Source organism: Bubalus kerabau, chromosome 5, assembly GCF_029407905.1.
Source record: "Bubalus kerabau isolate K-KA32 ecotype Philippines breed swamp buffalo chromosome 5, PCC_UOA_SB_1v2, whole genome shotgun sequence".
NCBI lineage: Eukaryota > Metazoa > Chordata > Mammalia > Artiodactyla > Bovidae > Bubalus > Bubalus kerabau.
The window spans coordinates 120,353,969-120,373,968 of NC_073628.1; the positions used below are offsets into that span (position 1 = coordinate 120,353,969).

Here is a 20,000-nt window from a genome sequence, read left to right on the forward strand (position 1 = left end):
CGATGCTTCATTCATCTTGCAGGCGCCGCGGCTCCCGGGCAGGGTGGAGGAGGGTTGGTGGCCGCGCCGGGCCGGGGAAGCTGGGCAGCGCCCACCGGTCCAGCGAAGGGAGGGGCTGCGCGGCGCGGATGCCCGGCCTCGCCTTCCCCTGCTTCCAGCAGGCGCAGCCCCTCGGCTGGACCCAAGGTCTGGCTTGGGTCTTCAGCAGAGCTGGGCCGTCCGGGTCTCCGAGCAGTCCAGCGGCTCCTCCCAGGCCATCACCCGGGTGTCAGGCCCAGGACGCAGCTTTCCCGCCGGGGTCTCCCCTCCAGCGGCGGGGTGCGCGCACACACACACACACACACACGCCCGTCCTCGCCCTCGATTCCTCTCTGCAGCCCTGGCAGTCGCGCAGTCCCGGTCCCTTCCTCCGGGGTGCACGGCCCCCGCAGGCCCCTCCCGGGGGCGAGGCGGGGGGCAGGACGCGCGCGGGAGCCGGGCGCGGGGAGGGGCCGGCGCTGGGGGAGTGTCTGGCTGCCCCCGCCCCTCGAGTGAGTGACTGGGCGAGGAGGTCCCCTCCCTCCGTCCCCCTCCCTCCTTCCCGGTCCCCTCCCTCCCTCGCTCGCCGCCAGCCCCGGCTCGCTCCCTGCCCACTCCCGGGGGGGACGTTCCGTGCCGCGGCCGCCGCTTCTTTCACACTTTAGTTGGGAGCCGCGCGCCGCGCTCAGTTACTGGAGAGAGCTGGCCGCGCGCCGCCGCCTCCAGCACGCACGCACCCGGGCCGGGCTTCGGGGGCTTCGGGGCTCTTACCCCCGGCCTCGGGAGGAGGGGGAGACCGGGACTCACCGTCGGGAGGAGGAGGAAGACAAGGAGGAGGAAGGAAGAAAACCCGTGAGGAGGACCGGGGCGGGGGGCGGGAGGCTTGCCACCTTCAGCCCCCCCGCGAGCGCCCAAGGTAAGCGGGAGCCCCCCGCCGGCCCGGGGGAGGGGGGAGTTGGCGGCGCGGCTTGGCCCGGCTCCGCTCCGGGGCGCGCCCGGGTGGGCTGGGAGGGAGGCCTGCGGGTGCCTGCCGCGCGGCGGGGATGGAGCCGCGGTCGTGGCGCTGCCGGCGCGCGGCCCGAGCCGGGGCTGCTGCTGCTGCTGCTGCTGCTATTGCTGCGGGGCTGGCGGGGACGGAAGCTGGGGTGGGGGAGCCGCTGGGGGCGTCTGCTGGCCGGGACGCAAGGGCTGGGTTGCGGTTGGGGCTGCTGACGACTTTCGTCACATTGAGGCCTGGGTGGTTGGGGTTCGACACCCTTGCTTTCCCACCCGTACCACCGCCCCCCCCCCCCCACCGCCGCCCTCAGCCTTTCCTGCTCCTCTCGAGCTTTGCCCGTAGCCGCCGTACTTTTGCAAGCCAGAGCTTGAAAGCAAAAACCAAAATGCAGAACCTTTGCTCACTCTCCGAGTCTCTCCGCTCCGACGGATTTATGTGTTTGTGTGGGTGCTGTGATCCCCCGAATTTCTGAAGTTTTGACCTTTCGGGGAAGGGGGCTGACTTGTCTCGGTGCAGCGGTTTGTCCACCTCGATATATTTATTATTCGTGCCCAGGCGAGGCAGCCGGGGAGTGGGGCGCTCCGTTATTGTACCGGGGGAAGATTTCACTCCCCTCTGCGGGCAGTTCGCGAAGTGCGGCCGCCTGCAGCTGCCTCTGGTCGGCTGCTGGGTGTCCTTCCCCTGCCTTCCACCCTGCCCCCCACCCTCTCCTCCGACGGATTTTTTTTTCTCCCCTCGCTTACTGTTTGTGCGAGAGAAGCCCTCTCATCTCCCATTCATCTCTCTTTCTAAGGCTGTGGATTGGCTCAGGCACGATGATAAAAATTGGGGTGGCTTTTCTCCACTCCAACAGTTGCACGGTCAAAGGTAAAAATATATGCACATAATCACGCTTTAATCCTGGGAGATGACAGGCACCGTTCGAGATAGAAGTGTTTGGTTTCCGGTAGGACGTTGACGACCTATGTATAAGGTAGCTCCGGTCGCGTGTGGGTTAGGAAAATTGTTTTTAAATAGATAGTTGCTTCTGTTGTGGCTGGAAGACAGCCTTAAGTTCAGCTATCGGAGCAAGTCTGAAAGGGAGCCAGCTTGGTCACCCAGAACTTCAGGAAAGACACACATGCTCTGACTCAGACTTTGGGAGGGGGACTAACACACCATAGATTCCATGGAGTACTTTTTTTTTTTCTTTCTTTTTTTTTAATTTTAAGGAAACAGTTGGGCTGTTCGGGGAAGTGACAAGTTCATTACACAGACAGATATTATGAACACTTCCTTACTTCATGGGCTGGGCTCACCTTCTACCTAATGAGAATAATCTTTCTGTTGGTAGAATTGGGATGTATCAGGATAGAAAAAAAAAAATTCATGGGTAGAGTTGGTCTGGGGTGCTCTAGCTTTCCTCCATCCAAGTACTAACCAGGCCCAACCCTGCTTAGCTTCCCAGATCAAAGAAGATTGGGTGCATTCAGGGCAGTATAGCCCCAGACACTATAGCTTTCTTAGGGGGGAGAAGGTAATGTTTCTTAAGCGTCCTTAAGTCCAGGGTGCTCAAGTTGGGGGATTTCTCCCCTTTTTCATACTTCTAGAGCTGGATTGTAGGATCAATGGAACGTGTTCTGTGTTGGCTGTTTGGAAATGCAATTGATCAGATGTGGAAATTAATTTAGGCTTGGTTATTTTTCTTTTGCTGCCTATAAAGGAGGAAGTGCTGGTGATGGGACAGCTGAGTGTATTTGTCTCTGCATTAAGCCAGTGCTGGGACTAGCACTTCACAGATCAGAAATGCAGTGTGGAAATCCTCCTCTAGTGTTTCCTGCTGTGCAGACTGGGTTCTGACAGCAGCTCAGGATGGCTGTTCGGAAAAGCATTGAAGACAAGCAAACTCAGCACTTGGATGAACAGAGGGCTTCAAGAAGGAGTGGGGTGCTTCTGTTGTCAAGTTTATCTCCTTTAGGGCATTTTTCCCAAGAAAAGTTGGCCCTGGTTGGTAGGGTGGTCTTATAGCCAATGCTGATATTTCATTCTAGAAGGACCCTAAAGGTTCTAGGTTCCCTCTTCAGCTGACTCAATTGAAAAACTGGTCGAGTTCTTTGGGTTCTTTGCTAGTGCTTTTTGTGTTCTTCATCCTTTCACCCCTGATCTCACTTTATCATCTAGCATGGATTTCTGGGGGGGCTTCCCAGGTGGCCCTAGGGATAAAGAAACCGCCTGCCAGTGTAGGAAACATAATGAGACACCAGTTCGATCCCTGGGTCAGGAAGATCCTGTGGAGGAGGGCTTGACAACCCACTCCAGTATTCTTGCCTGGAGAATCCCCTGGACAGAGGAGCCTGGCGGAGGGACACGACTGAAGTGACTTAGCATGCACGCACACATGGATTTCTGGGAATTGATAGGCTATTGTCTGAAGTGGTTTGAGCTTCTTGAAGCATCACAGGGTATAAATCAAAAGCCTTTTCATTAATTGGTACTATTTGCTGTGACTCTACTCTACCCAAGAGGAAGGTGATTTCCCCCATTGTGAGTATCATTTCCAGGTTGATGGTGCATCAGTGCTGTGTTGATTTTTGACCAGGCAAGACTTGACTGTCACTTAGTGACTTGCTCCAGGCTCCTAGTAACCACCCCCACCCCCCCTTTTTTTAAAGGGGAAGTCGTGCTTCTTTTTTTTAATTTTATTTTTGGTTGCACTGGGTCTTCATTGCTGCAAGTGGAATTTTTCTGGTTGCCGCGAGCAGGGGCTACTCTTCATACTCTTCATTACTCATGGGCTTCCCATAGCGTTGGCTTCTGTTGTTGGGAGCATAGGTTCTAGGGTGAGAGGCTCAGTACTTGTGACTCACAGGCTTAGGTGCCCCATGGCATGTGGAATCTTCTCGCACCAGGGACTGAACCCGTGTCCCCTGCATTGGCAGGCAGATCCTTATCCACTGGTCCTCCAGGGAAGTCCTGGCCCCTTTCTAGTAGCTGTTTTCTGTCAGGGAAAGAAACACCCCAGGTTGGAGAAGGAGAAGTTTGGCATCTCCCTTTATAACAGGAGTGGGCAGGATATCATTCACCGAGGGTCCTAAGTGTGGTGTAGCCAACTTCACAGGAACTTATCAGTAGAACCTGGAGCCCTGAGAGGCACCAGCAAGTACATTTTGGGCCATCTGAGATTCCTTCTTTGGAATTATAGAAGTCTCAAGAGCTTGAGAGAAGTAAAAGTTGTGATTAATTAGGTTCTCGTTAAAACATGAAAAGCAGATTGCAATAAATCAATGTAAAGTACTTGGAAAACTGAGAAGAGGAGAGAAGGTCTCAGGGAGAAGGTGTGCATGCAGGGAAAACTGCTACCCTGAAACTGTATTTTAAAATTCGTGACAGTTGTGATTTTAAGAGATCATAATTCAAGAGCTTATCTGAAGTGACATGTAAATTATATACATACATATTTTTAAAGTAGGCAATTATTTAGCTTGACTCCCTCAGTTCTGAAGTTTAATTTTACAACTTACACTGGCAACAAGAAACAACTTGACATGCTGTGGTTATGCAATCAGGACAAGAGTGGTTGCACGTCAACTGGGCGAGGATGAACCTGGAAATGAACACACAGCAGTGTCTGCAGTAAGCAGGTAGTGAGTGCCTTCCCCTCCTTTATTATTATTATTATTTTTTTAATTCAGTGTGTTCCTGGAAAATGCATTTCCTTGGTTGCAGGCTAGTCACATAATGTCAAAGATTGCTTTCTCTCTATACTTATGAAAGGAGATGCAGCTGCCCCAATCTGAATGGAAACTAAGATGAACTGACCAAACTAGGTAGTTAGAGGCAGACTATCTTGCTCGTCTCTGCAGCTTCCTTGGCAGCTGATGGATTACCTTGCGCTTACTTGCAAGTCACTCAATGAGTGATTGCACTGAATGGAATTCACCTAATTAGTTAAGATCTGTAACGTGTCAAAAACCTCCTTGGAAATACATTAGATGCAGATTTCCATTTTCATAAATCAGTACGGTGGTTTATCAAGAGCTCCATATTATGCTGCAGGTAGGATTTTTCAATGTGGAAACATGTTGGACAGAAAAGTAAAGATATCAAGCATAATGTCTTCTCAAATTACTGGAATTTCTGCTTAGGATCATCTTCATTTGGAATATATATAATATTTGTATTTGACAAATATTTCTTCACTCCTGATTGTGACTCTGGTCTTCATCTTTTTTTTTCCCAGGCATTCATTGAATAACAATGCTTCATATTTAAAGGGTGCTTTATAGTTTTCATGTACCCTTGTCTTACTTGACACCATGCTGTGGTTATAACACGCAAGGTTTTCCTCCTGGGATTGTTCCCAGAATGTGCCTGCATCAAGGAGTGGAGAGAGGTCCTGGTGAAGCTCAGGTCGCCCCCCGCCTCTTGGTTTACTGGATTTTCCCAAGGGAGGCCATCGTGGGTATTCACTGCTGTTCCCTCTAAAATAACGTAAAACGAGCAAAGGTGAGACCTTGCCTCATGCAGCGAGCACACTCAGACTGCCAGCATTCATTCTGCGCCTCTGCCCCGGCATCTGTCTGTCCACTCTCCCTAGGCTGCCTTTTACGTTGCTTCGCCAGACGTCCCTTTCACCTACATCTCCTTTCTAAAGCGTTTCTGTGCCATAGATGTTCATCCATAGGCCTCCTGCTTCTTCTCCCACCACCTTACTTTTGCCTGCAAGACTTGGCTTGTGCGTGTCGCAGTGATCTTTCCCAGTCCTTTCACTGTGTTTCCAGGCCCACTTTCCCTCTAATGGCGCCCACCTCTCTGCAAAAGGGTGGGCTTTCTGCTTCCAGCTGCTTCTCCTGTCTGCCCTCAGGGCCCCTCTTCCTTGTCCTACTTTGCCCCACATGCCTCCCTTATTACCTCCGCCCACTTCTCTCCATCAAGCCCTCAGATCTCCCAGCCCATGCCTGCCTCTGCCTGTTTCACAGGCTCACACCATATCAGCAGATGTGTTTACAGCATTTATGAGTTGAAGTCCACAGGCTCTGTACCTTGTAGAAAAATGGAGTTAGAACATTCTCAAGTTTGGGAATCTTTCTGCCTTTGTTTTCACTTTTTTCCCAAAGATATATATATATATATATGCAGTGGTTAGTTGCTCAGTTGTGTAGTGGGTTGCCATGCCCTCCTCCAGAAGATCTTCCCAACCCAGGTATCAACCTTCCCAACCTAGGTCTCCCGCATTTACCATCTGAGCCACCAGGGAAAGGGATTCTCCTGGGCCAAAATCTGAAACTCACCAGGACAAGGAACTCCTTTCTATGTCTGTTCCATTTTCTTCCTTCTGGAATAGGAATGTCTATAACTATTACCATATGCCTATCCCATCACTGCATATATATATATTGATATATATAGAGAGATGTGGACCATTTTTAAAGTCTTTATTGAATCTGTTACAGTACTGCTTCTGATTTATGTTTTGGTTTTTTGGCTACAAGGCATGTGGGATCTTAGTTCCCCGGCTAGAGATCGAACCCGCACCCTCTGCATTCAAAGGCAAAGTCTTAACCTCTGGGCAGGGAAGTCCTTGTTTTCACTTTTGATTCCACAATGTTTTTGACTTTTAAAGACTCTTAAAACCCTTTAATAAAGCTGAAGCACTTTGCCTCATCATTTCATTTAGCTTTTACATCTTATGTTAGATAATAGATAAATATCTAGGCGATTCTTGTTATTTTTAAAATTGGATGAACATACCTTGAGCAGCATTTCAGAAATTTTCATAATGACACTGTCAAAAGGCTCTCCTATACACCAAAATCTACTTCTGGTCTTCCTTGGTGGCTCAGTGGTAAAGAATCCACCTACAATGCAGGAGATGTGGGTTCGATCTCTGGGTTGGGAAGATCCCCTGGAATAGGAAATGGCAACCCACTCCAGTATCCTTGCCTGGAGAATCCCATGGAACCTGATGGGCTACAGTCCATGAGGTCGCCAAGAGTCAGGCACAACTGAGTAACTGAACGCACAGATACATTTATACTAAGCAAGGATTCTTTAGCTAAGACCTGACATTGTTGCTTTCCCTTATCAGTTTATCACCTGTGTGGCCCTATTAGTAGGGTCATTGGGAGAAAAAGTATTAAACTGAGGACTACTACTGGAAAAACACAGCCTATTGACTCATTACGTATGACGAACTTGGATTGGTCTTTTTATAAAACTACTTCAAAAGTAGATCCAGCACTAGTTACGCAATATCCTGAGGGCTCTAGGGCTTTTGGAAGAAGGTGCTTTAAAGCAGAGCAGGGAGAATGGTTTTTAAGGAAGAATTCCTCCCTGTCTTAAATGGATCTGTGTTTTATTTGAGTGCCGGGGACATTGCAGTAGTTTCAGTTCCATATATTAGAACATTTTCCACCTTCCTTGATGACATACGATTTTCCCTGCCAGAGTAGGGTAAGGAAGGAGAAGGAGGGGTTGGTAGTCTTTGCTGGAGTGTGGGGACATTTTTCATACCCATCATCACAGATTCTGGTGGAGTAGGGTTCGATCCCTGAGTCCGGAAGATCCCCTGGAGGAGGGCATGACAACCCACTCCAGTATTCTTGCCTGGAGAATCCCACTGACAGAGGAGCCTGGTGGGCTATAATCCACAGTGTTGCAAAGAGTTGGTGACAACTTAAGCAACTGAGCACACACACAGGCGAGACCCACTCAGCAGTCCAAGAGATGCAGTATTTATCATCACAGGAACTCCGAAAAGCTTATCCCTGAACCCCAGAGTTGGCATGGAGGCCTATACTGGTTGTTTACAGTATAGGGTAACCCCTGTGTTAACCCTGTGATTTCTTTCAGGAGAGGGTTGAAAGGCCAGATGTGAACTAAGGAGATGCTGCGAGGCTGCCCTGCTGAGATTTGTAGAGAACTTTTCAAAGACACAGATAATTAATACATGCCGAGGGGTGACTTCAGCAGTTCTATCTGAAAGTTCTGCCAACAGCAATTTTCCTAAGATAATTTTGTAACAGTTCTTCCAATTAAAAGGTTATAAAGGAGCCAGCCACACATATCTCTATGTCTCAGGCAGATACTATTACTATTTTGAGGAAGGAGGTGAGAATCCAGGAACCTCTTTGTTTTGTATTTACTGAAAATTCAGATGTTCTGGTCTCCATGCCAGGAATCCATGACAGTCTAGGGACAACTCCCAAAACAAAGTTTCTGCTTACCCTTGGTGGCCGCTCCAACACGCACCCCCACCTGGCCTTGGGCTTCCCTCCCTCTGCCGCTTCTTTTCAGGTCCAATCCCTTCTCCTTCAAAGAGCTTCTTCTCTGACCATCTGAGTGGTGTCTCCCTTAGCTTCCATGAACTCCTGCAGCACTTGCTAAGTCACTTCATTTGTGTCTGCCTCTTTTGCGACCCCATGGTGTGCAGTCAGCCAGGCTCCTCTGTCCATAGGATTTTCCAGGCAAGAATACTGGATTGGTTAGCCATTTCCTTCTTCAAGGGGTCTTCCCAACCCAGGGATAGAACCCATGTCTCCTGCATTGGCAGGTGGATTTTTAGCCACTGAGCCACCAGGGAAAAGGTCCTGCAACACTTATTTGATGTTTATTTCTTTCATTATTGGTTTTGATCTTGATTTATGAGTTTTTGGTCACCCCAGCGAATCATCAGCTCTGTCATGCCCACTGGGTCTTAAGGGTATAACATGCAGGGTAAATAGCTGTTGGTTGATTGACAGCTGGTTATTGGTCTGAGGCTTAGAATTTTTCTCTGTGAAGACCTTGCTCCCATTTAAAACTTTTTAACCAAATGAGGAAGTGGAGTTTCTCAGGGATGAGAAAAGATAATGGGAATTTTTTTGATTCCTTTGTTGGCCAAGGTTAAAGCATCTAATCTGTCTTACTCATGAAGATAATGTACTAAACAAACATTTGTTGATGATACTTTGTGTCATCTCTGTGCCTGGCACAGGAGAGATGCTGGAGATACAGATAGAAAGGCCTGGCCCTGACTTTGTGGACTTCTCAGAAAAGCATGGCAAGTGTCAGGCAAACGCATGATGTGGGGAAGAATCAAGGTGCTTTGGAAGCTGGGGGAGAAAGCAGCCGACTCTGTCTAGAGGTCGGCTGACTGGGTACTCTGTCTCCCTGGGACAGTCCAGGTCTGTGCCCTTTGTTCAACTTAGTTATTAATGCACACCCTTTGCCCTCAGAAGTCTCCCAGTTTGGACAATAAATATTGATAAAAGATCCCCATAGAGAAGTCACAGAAGGGTTCGCAGAGAAGGAGGTACTTGGGATGACACTGAAAACCACACAAGGGTCCCCTAGGGTATTGTGTACATTTCCTAAAGTACTGGAGGACCAGCATTGGTTTGCTAATCATTTTTCCTCATTTTACTGTGGATTTGCATACTGGTTCACAGACTGGCATTTGGGGATAAAGGGATTTGAGGATCGATGGAAGGTGAAGTGGCTTCCCAGGTGGCACAGTGATAAAGAATCCGCCTGCCAAGTAGGACATGTAGGTTCGATCCCTGGGTCAGAAAGATTCCCTGGAGAAGGAAATGGCCACCCACTCCAGTATTCTTGCCTAGGAAATCCCATGGACAGAGGAGCCTGGGAGCTACAGTCTATGGGGTCTCAAAGAGTCAGGTAGGACTGAGGGACTGAACATGTCCGCAAGGAAGCTGAAGTTGGGCATTCCAGCAGAGTTCACACACTAATGTGGAGACAGGTGGATGTAGGTCGTTGTGGCTTGGAGCACATGGAAGATGAGACTGATGAACTATGCAAGGCTTCATAGCTCAAGAGTTTGGACTCATAGCCCAAAATAAGATGCATTGAGAGACAATGAGAGATTGTAAGCAGGGGGAGACATAATTTGCATGATAGATGGTTCTTTTGTGAGTGTGGGTAAAAGACTGGACGGGAACTGAGAGAGTGACCCCAGGACACCTACGGCACAATTGGGCCCCAGCACATTTTTGTTGAATAAATGAATGAGAGAGGTTTTGAATATGTGGTAATTGAAGCTACATAGCTTTATGACAGATTGCTCGGGGAAAGTAAATAGAAGGAAAACACTGAACCCTAAGTTCCAGGGAACACCAACTTTCATGGGCTGTGGATGGAAAGGATAGTGGATACTAAAACTGCAGGCTCTCATCGTGGCAAGAAAACCAGGCAAGTGGTGTCAGGAAGAGAGGATGGGTGTGTGCTTCACACCGTCACATGAAGGAGTAAAATAGCATTGAAGACTTTGTCTCGGAATTTACAATTCTGTTATAAAAATAGAAGTGGAAGTATTTACCTTATGGCAGATATCGAGACATAGGTAATTGGTGGGCCAAAAAGTTCATTTGGATTTTTCTGCAAGCTATTATGGGAAGCCCAAATGAACTTTTTGGCCAGCCCATTACTTAGCATTATAGAATTACTGTATTCATGCTGCATGCAAGGTATGAAGTTTTATCATTGTTAGTTTTATACATTGGGATTCTGAGGTTTACCTTATACAGTTTATGCCAGTACCGGGTGTAATAAAGTCTGAGGCCATGTTCTTGGAGGATGATGGAATTACACAATGTTTAATCATTGTGAATTTACAAGTGTGCATAGTGATATATATAAAGGGGTTAAAATACATGGGTGTTTACTTTCTACTGGATGTGGAGCCATCCATGGGGGAGGGACACATCAAGTTACAACATTGTTACAAAGGATGGCTAGTTGTAGAAGCCAGGCTGGGTAGCAGTGTCACTGAGGTTTGTGGTAAAAATAAGAGGCAATTGTTGCAGAATAGGTTGTTACTTGTCCTCAGTCTCTACTGAGACCCCAGGTAGAGGTGGGGCATGGCATTATAACATATTGGAGGGAACTTGGGCTTTGGATTCAGCAAAAATTATCCCATTTTCACCATTTCCTAACTCTAGCTTCCTGGTCTTGAATAATTATGGTAATAATTGACAGTAGTAATAATAAAAGCTAACATATATCGAGTGCTTACTCTGCATCCAGGTGCTGTGCTAAGTACATTACATGCACTGTCTTTAATGCTTGCAACAACCGTCCGAAGAACCTATGACTATTACCTCCATAGATAAAGCAGAACTGAGGCTTAGGGGTCTCTAGGACCTTGACCAGGATATTATAGCCAGTAAGTGGTGGTGCTGAGACTGGAATCCAGGCTCTCTGACTCTTGGGCAAGAGTCAAGCTTCCAATTATCAACTCCTGGGCAGTTCTGTTTTCTGCCTTTCCCACTGCACATACACATTCCCTTCTCTTCACCTACTGGTTCTTTTTCAAGTAAATTGGAGACATTATGTCTTCTTGTCTGTACATACTAGATTATAGTTGTAAATGATAACAGCTTTTTTTTCTTTTAATATAGCCAAGTATTATCATTCCTTAAAAATATTAACAATAATTTCTTATCTAGTCAGTAATCATATTTTCCTGGTGGGCCCATATATTTTTTAATGATTAATGTATTTTATTCAGAATCCAAACAATATTCACACTTGAGAGATGCATCCTTCTTTCTTCATAGACTTCCTTTCTCTATTTTGGTTTTCCCTTGTGGCTAGCTGGTAAAGAATCCACCTGCAATGTGGGAGACCTGAGTTCAGTCCCTGGGTTGGGAAGATCCCCTGGAGAAGGGAAAGGCTACCCACTCCACTGTTCTGGCCTGGAGAATTCCATGGACTGTGTGGTCCATGGGGTTGCAAAGAGGTGGATACAGCTGAGTGACTTTCATTTTCTCTATTTTCCCTCTTTTTATTCTTCCCTGGCAGTTTATTTGTTAAACAGACTTATCCTGTGGGGTTCTCTAGAGTCTGCAGTTTTCATCTTCATTTTAGTATTCTTCACTATATTCTTCAGTTTCCAGTATTTCCTGTAGTTTGATCGAGACTGGAAGCTTGATCAGGTAGTTTGGTAGGAGTACCTCATAGAAAGTGCTCTGTGGGAGGCACATGTGCCTTTTTGTTTATCTGTGCGGTTATGACTCCCTGGACTAACTGGGTGGTGATGGGGCTTCCCTGGCGGCTCAGTGGATAAGAATCCACCTGCCAATGCAGGAGACATGGGTTCAGTTCCTGATCCAGGAAAATCCCACATGCCCCAGAGCAACTAAACCCATGAGCCGCAGCTAGAGGCTGCACTCTTGAGCCCATGCTCTGCAACAAGAGAAGCTGCAGCGATGAGAAGCTTGTGCCCTGTAACTAGAGAGTGGCCCCCGCATGGCACAAGTAGAGAGAAGCCCACGCAGCAGTGAAGAACCAGCACAAAATAAATAAATAAATATTTTTTTAAAGAAAGACTAACTAGTGGATTTAGGTGTTGTCAGCCTGATCTTTCCATTGGAAAGCTTCCCGAGGCCCTTCAAAAACCACTTTGGTTATTGCTTAGATATATTATTTCAGAAATGGTTGAAAAATGATAATATTCTGTCATCTCTTCTGCATTTGGTTAGCTAGAGTTTTTCTATCAAGAAGAGATTTACCACATCAATTATTTGGTCACTTCAGGGTGTAGTCCAGCTAGGGCAATTAATGCTCAGTTTTATTCCCTCTATTTTAAATAATGTTCAGAATTATGAGTTGATTTTCTAACATCTTTCAAAGAAGACCAATAGGAGTATCATTATGAACTCATGGATTTTAACACAATTCATGTGTTTATAGTCCTTTGCAGTTATTTCTTTTGAAGTTCAAGTTATCTTTGGCCCAGAGGAGAATCTTTAAATTGGCTTCTGAATCCTTTTGACATGACTATACTGGTGTTTGAGGATGTCCTTACTTTGTGGTATGGCAAAGATATTTCAGAATTCTCTAGTACATTTCCTGTCCCAGATCTTTTTATTTCTAACTGATATTTAGAGACCACAATACAGGTGTTAGGAATTCTTTTTGCCTTTGGACTCGTCATTGTTCCTAGGTTGTTCAAGTGGACAAAGTTAAAAAACATAGATATGTATGTATATCTAGCTACTGAGACATGGAGATATATATATATGTTTGTGTATGGATATGTTTTTGTAAAAATGTGTGTATGTATGACGTGTGTATGTTTGTGTGTGTGTGTGTGTATGCATATTGTTTCTGCTTAATATAAGCAAGGGCTTCCCCAGTGGCTCGGCAGAAAAGAACCTGCCTGCCAGTGCAGGAGATGCAGGAGACACAGGTTAGATCCCTGGGTTGGGGAGATCCCTTAGAGCAGGACATGGCAACCCACTCCAGTATTCATGCCTGGAGAATTCCATGGATGGAGGAGCCTGGTGGGCTACAGTCCATAGGGTTGCAGAGTCAGACATGATTGAAGTGACTGAGCACACAATGTAAGCAAATGTATCTATTTTTTCCCTTTTTTTTCTAAAAGGTAGCATACTATAGTTACCCACCTTGCTTTTTGCACGTACTGGTATTTTTCAGAGATCACTCTGAAGCCATATATTAATATAAACATTTTTCAGTAACTTTTACAACTGCAGAGACTCCATTGTGTAAATATACCAAACTTTATTTGTTTGGCTACATGGCTATTTTCAGTCTTTTGCTTTTACATTGTAATGGGAATGGTTTGTTTTTGGTGGTGGGGGTTTATTTGCAAATCAAACATAAAGCCTGAATGGTTAAGTTTTTCCTTAACTAAATGGACAGCTGAATGAACAGTGCTGCAGTGAATAGCCTTGTGAATATTTATGTACGTATTCTTGCCAGTTTATCTTCCTAGAAGTGAAGTGGGATTGCTGGGTCAAAGGATAAATGGATTTACAGTTTTGTTTGATATCACCAAAGTTCTTTCTGTGGGTACTGTACAATTTTGCATTCCCACCAGCAGGTAATGAGAGTTCCCTCTTATCCCACAGTAGACATGTTGTAAAAAACCTTTGGGTCTTTGCCATTCAAACGGTGAGAGATGATACTCTAGTGTAATTTTAATTTGCATCTCTTATTATGAGCTAGTTTGAGTTCCTTTTCTTATGTTTTGGGGCCATTTGCATTTCTTTTTCTGTGCACTGTCTCTTCATATTTTTTGGCCATTGTTAAAGGATTTTAGGTCTTTTTCCCCTTTATTTATGAAGCTTTTTATATATTAGGGACATTATGTAGTAGGCATATCATCCCTAATATTTGACAGTTTTCCCCACTTTATCATTTGTCTTTTTCCTCTGATTATGGTTTTTCTAATGTAATTTTTTCCCTTGACTTACTCAGTTATATCAGTCTTTCTTTATTCCCTCTTGGATTTGAATCATGATGTAGAAAAACTTCTAGATTGTAGAGCAGCACCAATAAAAACATAGTAGGAACCATGTATGGAAATTTTTAGCAGCCGAAATAAAGCAAATAAAAAGAAAGGTGTAATTAATTTAATAATATATTTCATTTAATCTAATATGTCAAAATATTGTTATTTCAACAAGTAATCAGCATTTTAAAATTAGTAATGAGATATTTTACAATTTTTTCATGCTGAATTTTTCAGAACTGATGTGTGTTTTATACTATAGCACATCTCAATGTAGTCACTAAATTTTCATTGTAAATACTTAATCTGTATGTAGATTTAATAAAATTTAAAGTTTAAAAGTAAGTTCACATAACAAAGTTGTTCCAAGTGTACATAAAAGTCTTTCAATAGCTGTGTTGAGTGTCAGTTTTTAAATTTCAATTTAAATTATTTAAAAGAAATTAAAACTGCAAATTCAGTTCTTAGCACGTTTCAGGTGCTTGGTAGCCACGTGTGGATAATGACTACCATCTTGGACAGCACAGTTATAGGATAGTCAGTGTATTTTCTTGTAGTACTTGTGTGGTTTAATCATTAACATTTAAATCTGTGACCATTGGAATTTATGTTGGTGTATGGTATGGGGAATGGATCCAATTTTCTTTTTTTTCTAACATGTTTATTTTGAAATCACAAACCACTTATTTATTAAAAAATTCATCTTTTCCCCACTAATTTGAGATGTACCCCTATCGTATAGGCTTCCCTGGTGGCTCAGATGGCAAAGAATCCACCTGCAATTTGGGAGACCTAGGTTTGATCGCTGGGTTGGGAAGATCCCCTGGAAAAGGAAATGGCAACCCACTCCAGTATTCTTGCCTGGAGAATCCCATGGACAGAGGAGCCAGGAGGACTACAGTCCATAGGGTTGCAAAGAGTTGGATGGGATGGAAGTGACTAAGGACAGCACAGCACACTTACCATATATTTAATTGTTATAAGTAATTAATAAGCCAAATTTCTGCATTTTCTATTCTCTTCTGTTAGTTTGTCCCTGTATATTCCAATACCCTACTATTTTCATCATAGAGAACAGATAAATATATTTTAATATTAAAACCATGTTGGAATACCGTTTCATAATAAGCAGATTAGTAAATGTCTGTCAGCATTAAGCACTGGGCAAGAATGTGGAGCAGAGGGAACATATACATACATTGGTGGTGACAGTATATTTTGATATATGATTTTGGAAAGGAGTTTGGAATGCCCTGTGAAGTGGTCATCCCCTGACCTTCGCCTTCAGGATAGCAGAGCAGATCCAAACCTGGAGTGGGAGTGGTTTTGTCTAGTAACTTCAGTTTGCCATTCTAATATTATCAATTTTTATAGGAATTGGATTGTGAAAAAGGTTGGAAAGCAGTGCCTTAGAGAAACTTACACATGTGCAAGAATGCTCAGAGATAGCAACCCTATTCATAACAGTCGAACGCTGAAAACAACTTTTATGGTAACAACAGTATACTGAATACAGAAACTGTGATGTGTTTATAATAGTCCTGAGAGTAACCTGCAACTGTGTGTAACAGTATGGATGAATCTCACAAGTGTAACATTGAGAGGAAAAGGAATGTAGAAAAATGATACAGTGTGATCCCATTCATGTAAAATTCAAAAAATACTCAACCAAAGCAATACATTGTTTAAGGACTGAGTCATATATGAGATGACTAAAGAAAAGCAAGAGCACTATTAATATAAAGTGCTGGAAGATAGTGACTACTTCTGAGGGCAAAGAGGAGGGGCAAAGTCACGTGGAACTTTGAAGGTGTTTACAAGGTTCTGTAAGCAGGTTCTATATGTAGGTAGGTACATATACATTTTTGTTTTTATACATTAAATTGTATGTGTGTTATGTGACTACTATTTTGTAATAAAACAGAAACAAAACAACAGCAAAATTCCAGACTCAGGAATAGGCTAACCAAAATTCAAATAATTAAATTTATGCTCGAGGAAAACTTTAGATGTAAAACACTTTGCTCTTTCCGTCTCTTATTTAGTGGCAGTAACTTTTGAATTGGCTGGCAGGACAGTTGAAGACAGATCTGCTTTTATTGTCTGGGTCAGGCAGCAGGAAATATATCGTTGGGTTCTACACAAAAGAGTCACTGTCACATCACCAAGTACAACTACAGGTAGACGTTTCTTTGAGGCAATTTGTTTTGGTACCAAGCAATTAATTTTGGAACCATTTTTTGCATTTTAACCCATGGCCAGCTTTAAACTTTATTCAGAGAGAAGATTTTTGAAGAGACAGCATCATAAATAGCAAATGTTTATCAAGTATATGCTATACACCAGATGCAATGTGTACATTAAGTCATTTAATCCAGATAACGGTCTCCTATTAAGCCATACAGGTTATACATATTGCCAGAGAGTCAACACAGGAAATACATGATGAGATTTTCATGAAAGCTTGTCTGACCCCAAATCCATATGCCAAAACAGCCTTTTAACAGCTTCAGAGCTAATAGAGCCTTTACTGAGTGCAGTGCATCCTAACTCATTCCAGAAAGAGTATTTCTAGCCTTAACATTTCAGAGAGGGAAGTGCAGGTCTTCAGAATGTCTGTGATTTTTAACATCTGTTTAAGTTTGCTGTCTTCGGTAGCATTAAGCCGCTGCTCTTTACCCCTCTGTTTGATGGTCCTTTCATAGGCTTGGTGGCCGTAAAGAATTTGATTGACTGGGCAGTGGAAGGCCTGCCAGGGTTTCTGTTGCTTTTCTGATATGAACTCTTTCTTAATTTTGCATCCCCAGGATTAGCCCAAACCTCAATACCTCTCTTCACCATGCCTGTGCAAAGCCTTTGCAGCCTATTGCACCTTCTGGCATTAAGATTACATGTATCTCTTTCTCCAACTTGTCAAAATTTTAAAACCTTTTTTTTCCCCCCCCTTGGTTCTTCAAGAATTACCTTATATATCCCAAATTGTGCTTTCAGCAAGTGAAACTTATTCCTGTTCTTTTATCTGAGTCGTTATTTGGCATGTTATTATCAGACCCAGCACTGATAATTGTCATTATGCTTTGAAGTTACATCATGTTTAGCTTCAGAGTTCCCCCATTCTTACCCCGTCTTTCCACTGGTATTTTCTGGAGAGAACACAGCTGAGGAAGGCAACAGGGTGGGAAGGAGTATTCGAATGAGCATTTGGTTGCTAGGTAACCTGGCTTACTCAGGATTTGTGACTTCCTAAAGTTATGTAGAAATTAACTGCAGAGCTATTTGGAATCTCTGTCCAATGGCACATTCCTCTTTAGATTAGTGTGCATTCACTTTGGAGCTGACAGTAGCTTCTAAATCTACACAGCCTCTTTCTCTAGGAGCTATTAGACTTACTCTTTCAAGGGAGTGAATATGGCAAAAAAAAAAAAAAAAAAAACCACGCTTTTTTTATATAAATAAAAATGAGGTCAGTGTACAAGTGAAGATGGTGAATCCCCATCACATCCTGTGATCTGTGGATGTGTGAGTGCCTTTCCAAGCCCTGGGAGGATAGTTTTCATAGTGATACTGAAGCCAGCCTTGTATCTTCCTTCTGTCTTCATTATATTTGAGTTTCCGCCAAGTTTGCTTTAGGTTCTAGTGTCAAGAAATATACTTGTCCTTTGTGTAATCTCCAATGAGAGTTATATGGTGTTCTATGTGAAGATAAAATAGCTTGTATGTGTTTAGATATTTCACTTTTTAAAAAGCATAATATCTAAGATTAACAAAATTTAAAAGGAACCAAATAGAATTAAATAAGCTCCTATGGTTTGCAAGGAAGTAAAGTGAGTATGTCCAGAAAATGAAATGCATGTGGGATTTATACTGGTTTTCTACTACTTGATTAGATCCTATAATGATATGCTTTGAGGGCTCTTCCTTGGATCTTAGATGTTGTCAGCCACAAAGGTGGGATCAGAGTGAGGGTGAGGGAGTAATAACCTTGAAACGAAATAAAAAGAAGCAGTGGTATTTACGGTCAAGTGTTGTTCTTTGGAAAATAACATTTATTTTCGAACTTGTAGCAGGTTATTTGTTAAGTGGCAGAGAGGATCCGAATTCTGAGGGAAATTCAGTTCAGATAGCACTGCTTATATTAGAGAAGGAAATGGCAACCCACTCCAGTGTTCTTGCCTGGAGAATCCCAGGGACAGAGGAGCCTGGTAGGAGGCCATCTATGGGGTCACGCAGAGTTGGACACGACTGAAGCGACTTAGCAGCAGCAGCAGCAGCATTGCTTATCCTCTGCACGCAGCCTGAAGATAACCTTGTAATTTACAGCAGCACATTCAGACTGTATCGTCCTGATTGCTCCTTTAAAGGCCTATTCCGGAAGGACTTGAGACTCTCTCTCTGCTACTTTGTGCTTTAATGGGCCAGCTGCCTGCATGTGAAAGCAGAAAGGGAAACTTGGAGAGGCTGTAGTCTTTTGGATGCTTCCTTGAGATTGAGTGGGTTTTTTCCTCCTTTCTACACTGCCCTCCTTCCCCTTTCTCTATGTAGTTGATGTGGAACTAACACATGTGGCTCTAACGTTTTATATGTTTAAAATGGGTGGGAAAAAAAAATTAAATACATGCCTAAATGGTATTTCCCATAATTGAATGAACTACAGCTCCATTTGGTAACATTTAATGTGAAAAACTCTGAGAATCTCTCAGGTTAAGATTTTCTCTCTAAGCTAAACAGAACTTGCCCCAGGTCACAGCCTATGCCCTGCCACCTCCACCTAGCGCCGTGAATGCATCTATTAAACAAATGCGTGCACAGCAGTTCAGAAATCCGCAAACGCTATTTTCTCTCCCTAAGTAAATAAAACACCGCGTTGGCCAAAAGGGACGTTGGGAACTGAAAACCCGAACGAACATTTTGGTCACCCCAGTGCATCATCTTGGGGTATTTTGATAGCTCTAAGCAATCTCTTACCTGCTTACCTTTGAAGTATCTTGCCTTTTTTAGGGCAGATGGTGGAACTGGGGCACTTAGGGAAATGTGCCAGGTCTCTAGCAAATCATTCATGATGCCAAATGAACATGGTATTTGACATGGCTATTAATTTATTTTTTATCAAGTGTAAAGAAGTCTTAAAATAAAGTTATGTCTCTTCCTTGCATTGATAAGTCATGATGAAGCTGTGAGAAAGTTGAGATGAAGAGGACTCGGTCTTGTTTGTGCTGCATGGGTACAGGGATTCCATAGCAGATGTGCTGATGGGTGTCAGGTGAGGAAAAGAGCCATGACCTTCCAAGACTAGAGTTTAGAAACCATGGAGTGGGCCACGGGGAGTTGGAATTCTCATTTTCACTTTTCACTAGACTGGTTCTCCCTTTGTTACCTATGGTCAGCATAAGAAAGAGCAGTTGGAGAATTAATAACTCAGTGATCATTATTAATACTGCGACAGGGCAGCTAAGAAGGAGAAACATGTCCTAAATCGAACTTGTAACAGTTCAATATTTCCTTGCTGAGTGGGTAGATGACTCAATGCACTTGGTATAATACATTAGAATTGCTCTATTAAAACTGGAAAATGTGTCTTAATATTGTAACATCACAGTCAGGAATGGTTTATTTTTGTTGGTGGTAGTTTATTTCCAAATCAAACATAAAGCATGAACTGAAACATTACTTGTCACTTACTGGACAGACAGCTGAATGAACAGAGAAAGTAACTGAATTTATTCTACAGCTGCCAAAGCCCTGGGTATG

General features: G+C 43.9%; 1 protein-coding gene across 3 annotated transcripts in view; it reads left to right on the top strand.

Moving 5' to 3' along the window:
* The first annotated feature begins 588 nt into the window (after nt 1-588).
* The window catches only part of C5H1orf21 (chromosome 5 C1orf21 homolog), a 246,881-nt gene continuing 227,469 nt past the window's right edge, over nt 589-20,000 (top strand). Inside the window, exon 1 of one of the 3 annotated variants that reach the window (XM_055582917.1) lies at nt 589-934. The gene's annotated coding sequence lies outside the window, so the exon portion shown is untranslated. The remainder of the gene's footprint in view (nt 935-20,000) is intronic. The other 2 variants (XM_055582919.1, XM_055582918.1) reach the window with 2 other exon arrangements.